Source organism: Herpailurus yagouaroundi, unplaced genomic scaffold, assembly GCF_014898765.1.
Source record: "Herpailurus yagouaroundi ecotype Mexico unplaced genomic scaffold, PumYag 197, whole genome shotgun sequence".
In the NCBI taxonomy this organism is placed as follows: Eukaryota; Metazoa; Chordata; class Mammalia; order Carnivora; family Felidae; genus Herpailurus; species Herpailurus yagouaroundi.
The window spans coordinates 3547844-3559047 of record NW_024412428.1 but is presented as its reverse complement, the minus strand read 5'-3'; the positions used below and the strand labels follow the sequence as shown (position 1 = coordinate 3559047).

Here is an 11204-nt window from a genome sequence, read left to right as displayed (position 1 = left end):
GGGGGGGGGGGGGGTTCGGCTTCGCAGCGACTTTATCAATCCATTCATTCCTTCCAGCACAAACCACTCTCTGTGAGAGGAGTTCTGATAAGTGCAGCTTTCTGCATCTTCCTAAACGTCCCCGGGCTCGGGCTGCCCTAGCCTAGCATCATGTGCTGCTGCTCAGGGAAGTTTCATGCAGAGCAGTCTGCCGTATTTATCGGGAGATAGGAAGAGAGCCTCGCAGCCCATCTGTGCCGTCGTCGCCTGGCACAACTACACGACTGCACTCCTGTGCGTGTTATACCGACGTCACCTGTTTGATTGTGCTCCTTTCCCTACCTGGACTTGAATCACCCGGAGGGCACGTGTTACTTCCTTAACGTCCCCGGGTCTGGCACCTAGAGCACTCAGCGTCTTGGTGAAGCCGAATTGTTGCCTCTTCCTTTGTGAGGTCTCACACAGTCACCCTTTCTTCCTCTAAAAAGAGGAAGGGAAAACCCTTTGTCCCACTAACTCCACCAAGGTACAGGCCCTCCCCACCTTGCCCGGGGATATTGCCGCAGTCAACCTTTCTCTCCGCTGGTCTGTCCGGCGGTCTGCTTCCTCCCGCCTTTCATCACTGGCAGTGTCTAATTAAAAGGTTTACGAGAGGCTCCTCATTGTTAAGACCGGCTTTCCGGCTCCTTAAATTAGCATTCAAAGATTGCCGTGTTTGGGGCTCTGCCCACATTTTCAGCCTTATCTTTCTCTCCTCTAGACCACACACTTTCTGTTCTGGCCAGACTGGTCGGCTCGCCTTGCCTCAAATGTGCCCCGAACTTCCCCTTTTCTTCCTCTTAATACTCACTGATTCCCCTTTACTGCTCTGCCTCCTCACTTACTTACACCTGACTTCTATCTCAGAACCAGCTGGAAAGCCACAGCTCTCACGAGTCTATCCAAGATTCGTGGGCTTCCTACAATGATAGCACTTGCATCCAAGTGGGACTTACTTAGCTTTCTGCCTTAAGGAGTTAAAAATGCTTACAGAGAAGGGGTGTATTTTGTTCAAACTTGTATCTCTGATAATATCAAACATCCAAGCAAATGTTCAATAAATGTTTTCTCAGTGGAATTTAATCTGCCAACTTGAGAACTACCTCTGTGACTTCAGCTAAAAGCTCTTTTGTTCTCTGGCCTCCTCTTGTACTTGGAGACAGTAAGACATTATTTAGCCCATTAGTTCTTGCGTCATTTCATGTGTGTATGATTGATCTGCCCGGTTAGCCTATTAGTTCACTATAGAGAGAGACATTATTTTTGACATGCATCGGCCTTGGCATCAGATTATCTGGTCTTGGATGCCAACTTGCCATCCACTATTGCATATCCTGGGAAAAGGAACTTAGCCTCCTTAAATTTCCTTTTTTTTTTTTTTTCCTCACCTGTAAAATTTGTCTCATCGGTGGTTGCTCAATAAAACAAGGCATTTAAAGCACTCAGCTGCATGCCTGGCACAGAGTAAATGCTCACTAAATGGCAGCCATCATTACGATGGCAGGATATCTATTGTAGGGCATCCAAAGCCTAGTAGCAGTAAATAAATGATAATTGAAATGATATTTGACAGTGGGGGCAAAGAGCACTGGAATTCTGTGCTCTAGCTATTGCACACATCTTATCCTTAAAGAAGAGGCTGGTTAAGTTCAGTAAATACTACCCACTTTACCACACTCATTCAGATGCTGGAAGACAAGAGGCTATTCCCCCCCTCCACTTAAACTAGTGAAGTAACAAACTTAAAAAAAAAAAAAATAGTTTTAGTGACCAGCCATCTCACTAAAAGCAAAGTTCAAGAAAAATTGGTTGACTTCCTAGTAATTTCTAGGGTAGATCACTAGTCCTTGGGAAAAGGCAACAGAATGCAGGCCACATGAAGGTACTGAATTTTGTCTGTCAGTGGAATTTAATTTACAGTGCCTGGCACATAGTAGGTGCTCATTAACATTTGTTGAATGAGTTAGCAAGTGGGAGTGACGATCTCAAAGATGAATAAAGTTTGTCAAATATAGTTAAGAAAATGAGGAAAAAAATAACCAAGATGCAGCAACTTAAGTAACTCGCAACACCCATTGCCGCCAATCCCGGATGATCAGTGCCGGGTTGGGGCCAGACATGCTGTGACTTGCTCAAGGTCACACACCAAGTTCATAATAAAGCTGGAGTCAGAACCCAGGCCCCCTGAGTCTTAACATAATGTTCACCATACCACTACATGAGCCAATGTACGTGCAAAGGCCAACGAGGTTATTTAGAGCAAAGCTGTTATGAGTGAATAGCAGCTGCAGTGATCTTTGTGAATTTATGGCATCCCCCATTGGCTAGACTTGTCATGTGTTTAATGAGAAAAGAAATGGCCCTGGACCCTCCTCCTCTCTTTCCTGATAAATATGGCAGTCTCCTCTGCATGTGGCTGAATGAAAGACCGGGCTTGCTGGGAACAGCCCAAGAATGGGGACATTTAGCAGGATGCAGAAAGCTGTACTTATCAGCACGCCTCTCGCAGACGGTGGTTTATGCTGGAAGGAATGGTTTGATAAAGTTGCTGGAAAGCCCCACCTGCCCATCTCAGCTCTTCCTCCCTCTTTTCATCAAAGAGCAAACTGAACTCACCCTGGATGCTGTGAAACCACCTGTCAGTCTAAGGATGAGAGACTTGGTAACTTCTCAGTGGTGATTCCAGCCAGTGGGTGGGTTTGAGGAACAATTCAGGGGCTGACGCTGAATGGCGAGTGACAGTAGAGGGGAAATTAAGCACTGCCACCGGGGAGCCTCCCCTGCCCTCCTTTTCAGGGCCAGTTTTCTAAATTGGGCTGACAATATGATAAAGCATCATCCTATCAAGGGGGCACCAAATTATTAATTTTTCCAGGGCGACTTGGACTGTCTCTGCCATCACAGAGAGGAGAGTCTGACCAAGCAGGTGGCAGATGTCTGAGTTCTGTCTAGTGAAGCAGAGGAAGAATGGTTTATGTCTTGAGATCCTTTATAGCTATAGATTCTAGGCTAACTGATGGAAAGCTCTATCAAAAATTTCTAATAGCTCTTATAAAATATATCAAAAGAGGGGCGCCTGGGTGGCTCAGTCGGTTGAGCATCCGACTTCGGCTCAGGTCATGATCTCACGGTCTGTGAGTTCAAGCCCCGCGTCCGGCTCTGCGCTGACAGCTCAGAGCCTGGAGCCTGCTTCAGATTCTGTGTCTCCCTCTCTCTCTTCCCCTCCCCTGCTCACGCTCTGTCTCTCTCTGTCTCAAAAATAAATAAAAACATTTAAAAATAAAATAAAATAAAATACATCAAAAGAAAGTAAACTACAGAACCTGTTTTTTGGGCAAAATCAAGTTGGTTCTATATAATTCTTGTGATGGAAACAATTAACGGTCTAGCCCTAGAACAAAAGAACCCAGGGTCTGAAATCAGATACACTCAAGTGCTGCCACTTAATTAGCCTTGTGATCTCGCACATGTGGTCTATGAGTCTCTCTGAGACTCACTTTCCTCATCTGTACCATGAAGGAGACAATTATAAATTTAAATGAGAGAGTGTTTGAAAAAACACTGTGAGAGTGCCTGGCACACAAGTCCTCAATACGTATCAGTGAATTAATTAATTAGTGAATTAAGAAATATTAGCGACTGTTATGGAATAATAATCTGTAAAGCTTTATATGAAAACTTTAGGAGGGTGAGAAGACTTGGGGATGGCTATTTGGCCTTCAGAGCAGTATCTACGTTCAAGCTTTATAGTCAATCAATAAGTTGAATTTATTTGCAAGAAATGTTTCTTTCTTGAGGGAAAAAAGGAACAGAAAGAGTTAAAGAAAACTTGTTCAAGGATTCTTAATGTAATCAAATGTGGCATGGAACACAGATCATGTACAAGCCATATGAAATTTGCAAAGTAAAATCTCACAAAAATCCCACAGGGAATCTCCTCAACGAATAATGACATTCCATTCACTATTAAACTTTTCAGGGACATCTCAGAAAATATAAATTCCTGGAAAACACATAAAGATTTATTTTATGATGACCCACTTGTATATGCACACATACACAGGCAGACTCACACAAATATATAGAATTGCACATTGCGCCAAGACTTCGACTTTTGATAAAAATTATTTTAGGGGCACCTGGGGGGCTTAGGAGGTTACATGTCTGACTCTTGATTTCCCTCAGGTCATGATCTCACGGTGGTGAGATTGAGCCCTGTGTCAGGCTCTTTGCTGGGCATGGAGATTCTCTCTCTTAAGATTCTCTCTCTCCCTGTCCCTCTGCCCCTCCCCTGCCTGCGTGTGCGCGCGCTCTCTCTCTCTCTCTCAAAAAAAAAAAAAAAAAAATCATCTTAAACATTATGGTCCAGCATGTGTTCAGACTGCTTAGAAATACAGAAGCAGGGGCGCCTGGGTGGCTCAGTCGGTTAAGCGTCCGACTTCGGCTCAGGTCATGATCTCGCGGTCCGTGAGTTTGAGCCCCGCGTCGGGCTCTGTGCTGACAGCTCGGAGCCTGGAGCCTGTTTCAGATTCTGTGTCTCCCTCTCTCTGACCCTCCCCTGTTCATGCTCTGTCTCTCCCTGTCTCAAAAATAAATAAAAAAAAAAGTTAAAAAAATACAGAAGCAAAAGGAACAGGTAGAACATAACCAGACTAATTCAGCTAACTGACATCTATTGAGGAAACAAAAATATATATACTCCATTAGGAAGTGGCTATCTTACTCTTTATCTTTCAGACTAACATTTTTCTCTGTTCAGCTACATAGTGCATTGAATTTGTTGTGCAGTTGTTAGAAAATAGACGATGCGTGGTGAAATAGAGAGAACACTGGATTAGGACTTGAAAAACCAGCCATGTGACCTTGGTTAGGAGAGTCAAGTTAACTTTTCTCTAATCTCAGTCTGCTCATCTGCAAAATGGCTATAAAAATTCCACCGGCTTATTTCACAACGAGATAGTCAACTCCCTCATTTAACACAGGAGAAAAACGAGTAGTGAAGTGACTCTCTTAAGGTCACATAGCGAATCAGGACTAGAAAAGTCTTTTGAAGACTTGGTCCTTCTACAGTAACAACGCTGCCATTGAAGCAATAGATAGGAGAGTGCTTTGAAAAAAATGCAATACAAGGGTGTCGTTCATGGAAGTATTATGGATCAGGGCTACTTAAGTCACGATTGAGATCATCATGTGGCAATTAATTAAGAAATGCCTTTTGACGCCATACCTGTAGCTCAGCAATAGCCATCTTCCTTTTAAAATCAAATACAATCTGTTTCATTTCTCAACCAGGACCCAAGAAGTAAACAATTAACTGAATTAATTCAGAAACTGAAGTGGATTTTCAAGGACTTGACTTGCCCAAGCTAGTTTTCTACAAAGCCGAAATTAATCAGATAATTGCTGATTCTCCCTTTTGTTTAGCGCTGAGGAGTGTTTGCATCTGTTAAAATGAACCTGGTAGCAGAATAAGCAATCATTTAAGAAATTTTATAAATCCCAAATGTAAACCAAATGATCAGGTTCCTCGGCGTGTTATTTCTTCAGGCATCTTCTCCACTGGTTACTTTAAAAGCTTAATTTTCTTTATTGGAATGTGAACATGAATACTGCTTTTGTGATTTAAAGAGGATTTTTTTCAGCAAACAATTGAAAGAATCGACCTAAACTGATACCCCAGGATATTTTGAACTGGCTTTGTTACACTGTCAGCAGAACAAAAATTTAAATGCCTCTCCTGGCGTCGTGACTAAAAAACAACAGTTAAATCTCTTAGATTAAATTCTTACCGACACATCTCTAAAATATAGTCAGCTTAGTATGGTTTTAAATAATATCCTCTTAACAGTTATCACAGTTTTAAAATTAAACAAACAGTGCTAATTACCCTCCTTCTAATATCTGGAGGAAAGTTTAGAAAGTAATTAAATTAATTGGCTCTGAAAAATTAATTACATATGAAATGAGGCTCATTAGACCTTTCCTGTTTCATCAGAATTTCAAACTAAAGGATAACTAATCTTATCACTTATAATTTCTTTGTGGTTCAGCTAGCATAAAATATGCCATTGTGATGATAATTATTTTACCCAAATAAAGACTAGAACACTAAAGTGAACTAATGTGAACACAGACTCTTTTGCACTGTATTAAAATCTTGCCTCTCCATGTAAAGAGTTCTCTGTGTGTGTGCGAGTTGTGCGTGTGTGTGTGTGTGTGTGTGTGTGATCAGTGAACTGACAAAAAAACAACAGTTAACTTTCAAATTTGGCACCCACTGCAAGATATGTTTTGGGTTTGCCAAGTGGAGTATAAACCAAAGTGAGAATTTGACTAAAACCTGTGTGGAGCATGGCAACTGTTGATTACTCAGATAGTTTTCATAAACAGTTGGCAACTTTTAACTGGCAACAGCTGTCACTATAAATTTAAAGTAAATGTTAATTTAGGAATACCAACGGTGGGAACGTTTCTGTAAACAAGGCTTGTGCTATTTCCAAAGGTTACAGAAAATCACTAGAGAGTTTTTTAGACAAAACTTGGCACAGCTTTACCCTCTCTGGTTTAAAAGTCCTTCAGTTTTACACCTAAAAGGCTTTAATCGTACTTGAATGCCTTTTCAGTGATTCCCTTGAGGATGCAAACTGCATAAGGAAATGTAGTTGATGGGTTTACGTCTTGGAGGTGAGAGAATAAATAAACTAAGGAACAGTCTTGCCAAAGATGCAGTATACTCTTTTAGGTAAGAAAATAAGGAAAGCCTTGGGGCGTCGAGGAAAGTTCTTCGGCCTGTTTACTAAATAAAGTAACCTGTAAACACTCAACGCAATTACAGCTTACAGATCTCAGGCTCCGAAGGCGGGTTGTATGCTAAAGTTAGCGCTCTGTTTTCTCCTGTTTGAACAACTCATTTCCAAGTGCAGTTTGCATGACCCGTTGCCAACCCTTTTGTATCACCTCTAAAAACGGCATGGAGAATCATAGTTACTCTGATACACCCAGGAAACACAATGTGGTATTCAAGCAGAGAAATGCCCGCTTTTAATTGACTGAAGCCGTCGTCTCCTTAGAGCACACAGGAAAAGTGAAGTGAAAGCTACGACAAAACATAAAATTTGTACCTGCACACGTGCTGAACTCTTTCCAGGACTCACCCTTTCGGCAACTCCGTTTCTCCGTGGCAGCGTTTCTGTGCCAAGTGCTGCTACCTTCCCAAAAATGTATGTCAGCACAAGCCCGGACGAAACTTCAAATCCAGGAAAATAAAATTAACCATGCAGATCAAAGGCAGACGAGCAGGGAGATGAAATGCCGTAATCTGATCGGCGATCAGTTGCAGAACATCAAAGGCAGGGCTAAGTTTATATTTATGCAAGGATATCAAGAAAGTTCCGCAGGTAGTTGCCCTCTCCTCCTCGTCCACAAATTCTTTTGTTTCACACGGATCACGTTGTTTTCCTCTCTCTCTCTCTCTCTCTCTCTTTTTTTCCCCCCTTCCCCTTTGCAACCAGGCGATACCCGTGGCTCTCCCAAGCTTGAGCTGGATCCGTAGCCTTTTCGGTTCCCAAGCCGTGTTGTGGATTGTGTGTTGGAGGCTTTGCCTAGTGCCAGCGGGTTCTGCTTGATCCCTTTCATCTCGCTGAACTGCAGATCCCATGACATCATTCAGCGCCGTGGGACTGGTAGGAGAGCTATAATTCAGCCTGTGGGGGAGCAGAGCTCCGGAGAAGCCAGAGTCTGCCTGATTTCCAATCACGTTAGGCTAGTGTGCCTCCCGCAGCACAGTTTCTGTTATCTGTTTCCCAGGTGGAAAGGACAGCGATTGCGGGAGTGTGATAAGATCCCTGATCCATCTGGGTTCCAAAGGACTGCCTTTAATTGCCTCTTCGTTGATAAGAATCACAATTTTTTCACAAAGCCTGGGTGTCAAATACTCAGAGTAGTTAAATAGCACTCTAAGACCATTCCAGACAACACCCAGGGGCTCTGCTGCAAGGAGAGGGGAACATTTTAAAAATGTCGTCTTTGTCTGAAGCATGACCCATCTTTAAGGACTTAAAGCAAACCGTCTTTTCCTGGAAACTTAAATTAGTAGAGGTTGAACACCAGCGAAACAGTGGTGTTTCAATTAAAGTAATTACTCCGCGGATAACCAGCAATTAATCACTGGCTAAATATGTACCACCCTCTCCCTTAAGCCTGAGGGCAGAGACTTACTCTTGGTCTTTATCGGGGATTCTGAAAACTATATTTTAAAACAACATGTAGTTCTTAGTTTTTATTTTATTTTATTTTTTTTAACGTTTATTTATTTTTGAGACAGGGAGAGACAGAGCATGAACGGGGGAGGGTCAGAGAGAGAGGGAGACACAGAATCTGAAACAGGCTCCAGGGCTCCGAGCTGTCAGCACAGAGCCCGCCACGGGGCTCGAACTCACGGACCGCGAGATCATGACCTGAGCCGAAGTCGGACGCTTAACCAACTGAGCCACCCAGGCGCCCCTGTAGTTCTTAGATAGGTGTAATTCAGTAACACCTGTTGAGCATTTTTTAAATTCACAAAAGAAAAGGACTCGGTAGAGGAAAGCCGTTGCCCCGTGCTAACCCCAAAGCTATCCGTTCCTTCGGGATTGTTTCTCCTAAATGCATAGTTTGCACTTGTAACTCACAAAAAATCACCACGTTGGTCTCATTCTCCGTAATTTAAAATGAGACCTGTTGCACGTTATTTAGAGTTCTCTTAACGATCGGTTCTTGACAATGGCCGATTCGATACAACAAGATGATTTTATTTTTAGTGTTTATCAAAACAGAAGATCATCAGAAATTTTGTCTTCATCACAATCCGGGGTACAGGGCATCTCTGAATTCCAGACCACTCTCTCATGGAATGAAGGAAAATGTTCTATTTTCTAAGGGAAATTTGCCAACTTTTAGAAGGTCAGGTGAAAACATTGTTGCAAACCTGAGAACACAGTAGAATCTAATCATTCTTTATGTAACTTCTCTCCCTAATTTGTTTCGTCTAATTTTTCCTGAAAGTGTATTTTATAGTGGGTTCTGTGAATCTTGAACGAAATTTAATAGCAAAACATTGGCTTGAACAGCTACTGAGCTCAGTATAAATGACATTTAAATAGTCACGTTTCTTTTTCAACACTTCCTTCATAATTTTTCTACCGCACACATCATTGCTCGAAGAGGCCCAGAGCTCCAATGGTGTTTGAAGTGCAGGTGTCATTCTTTATGACTTCTTAAAAGCAGGGCAGGAAAAAAATCCTGGGATCCCTGGACTCCACGTAACATTTCTGGCGATGCTAAGGCGAATTCAATGAAAACATTTCAAAAGACAAAATAGTTCCGAGCGGGCATGTGCCCATTTCTTCTTGGAGGCCACCCACCCCTGCAACCAGCATGAAACCCCTGTCCCATCCCCCTGCACCCTGGAATAGGGCCTCCCTAGAAGCTGACGCAGGGAGTCAGAACACCTGGTGCTCTGCACGGTTCATTGCAGCGGCGAGTAATCCTAGGGTCTTGCCCGAGTTCAACACCGGCAGAAATAGGTGAGGGACTGAGCGAGGACTCTTACGGTTTCACCGGGAGCTTCCAGGAGGCGTTGGAAAGCAGGGACTCACACAAAAACCAGGCAAATGATCCTTGATGTACACAGATCTCATCGAGGGAGATTTGCTGTGCAAAACACGCCTAGCAATGCAGTAACGTCTTCGATGGGAGGGTTAATTCCCTGAGTCACTGAACATTATTATGAATTGGTCCTCCTGTGGCCAAGACCTGTCCCCCTCGCCCCCCACGTGTGAGATGAAAGGAAATTGAGGTTAGGGGCCCATCCTTCGCCAGGAGCAGAGTGTGGCTGAAGGCCCTCCTGGAATGAGGAGGGACCTCTTGACCCGGGGCTCATTAGTGCTGTGCTTTGGCCCCACGGAGCTCCCTGCATTGCGGACATGTGGCCTGGACCATTGTGCTTTGTGAGAAGCACCCTGAAAGCAAAGCTTTTCTCCTTCCCTCCAAGAAACTTAGACGGGTGACGTTAAGTCTGGTGCCACGGTGATAAGAAATACGTCACTCCACTCTACGTCGTTACCTGTTGCAACAACACGAGGTGAGAACGTTTTATCGATGACTCCTAGTGCCACGTCACCCGTGAGCGGCTTTTGTTACTCCTCCCCAAATGGCGTTTCAGCCACCTGGCTGTGAGTGGTGCAGGGACCGCGATCGGATCCCGGGTGAGGAGCTAGCTGCCCGCTACGTTTCACTGCACCTGAAACCGAGGAAGCTTCCACTTGTCATATCAAAGGATGGGGGGGGGGCCTTCCTGGGATTCTGGAGCAGGTGCCTCGCATGCCCCTCCGTCACCACCCAGTGCTATTTTTCTTCCCAGCAGCTGACACACGCTTCTTGGTTTCTCTGCTTTGACAGGAGAATCACATACACTCCTGCGATGGCGAGATACAGTTTCGGGTAACAGATTTTTTCCCCCCGCTAAGTTTCAAAGTTCTTGGAGTTACCTGGACCTCTTTTTTAACGCCGTCTCTTATCAACTTTTTGTTTCGCGACATCCTGGGTTATACGTCAGCTAACATAGTTGTAGGTACACAGATTGGGAGAAATGATTTTAGAACTTGTTTCACGGATACGCTTTCCGTGTGTGGGGGCAGCTCGATGCTGCGGGAGGGGCAAGGGTACTGGAGTCTGACTTTTTTTTAATCCGTAACTTCATGACAGCTTGGACGATGTGGGCGAGACACGAAGCTTCTTTTTCCTACGCTGCAAGAAGATGACAGCATCTGCGTCCTCGGTGTTGTTGAGACCACCAGCTTCTGTAAAGCCGATCAAGCGGTCCCACTGGAGTGTATATCCAAAGGAAATAAAATCGAAGAGGGAAGAGCTCCGTGTCCCCATGTTCATTGAAGCAGTTTTCACTACAGCCAAGAGAGAGGAGTAAGCTAAATGTCTGGTGGCAGATAAATGGATAAAGAAAATGTGGTATATCTGCACAATGGGGTATTATTCAGACTTAAAGAGGAAGGAAAAGTTAACGTTTTTGACGGTGTGGATGAACCTGCAGTGGATAAGCCACACAGAGAAAGACAGATACTGCAGGAGCTCATTTATACGTGGAATCTTAAACCAGAAACAAACAAAAAGCCCCACTGAACTCATAGTAA

At 43.8% G+C, this 11204-nt stretch overlaps 1 protein-coding gene across 2 annotated transcripts in view; it reads right to left on the bottom strand.

Annotated features, from left to right (window-relative positions):
* The window catches only part of TNFRSF19 (TNF receptor superfamily member 19), a 96353-nt gene extending 88653 nt beyond the window's left edge, over positions 1-7700 (bottom strand). Inside the window, exon 1 of one of the 2 annotated variants that reach the window (XM_040448031.1) lies at positions 7140-7700. The gene's annotated coding sequence lies outside the window, so the exon portion shown is untranslated. The remainder of the gene's footprint in view (positions 1-7139) is intronic. The other variant, XM_040448033.1, reaches the window with a different exon arrangement.
* Between the last annotated feature and the right edge of the window lie 3504 nt (positions 7701-11204).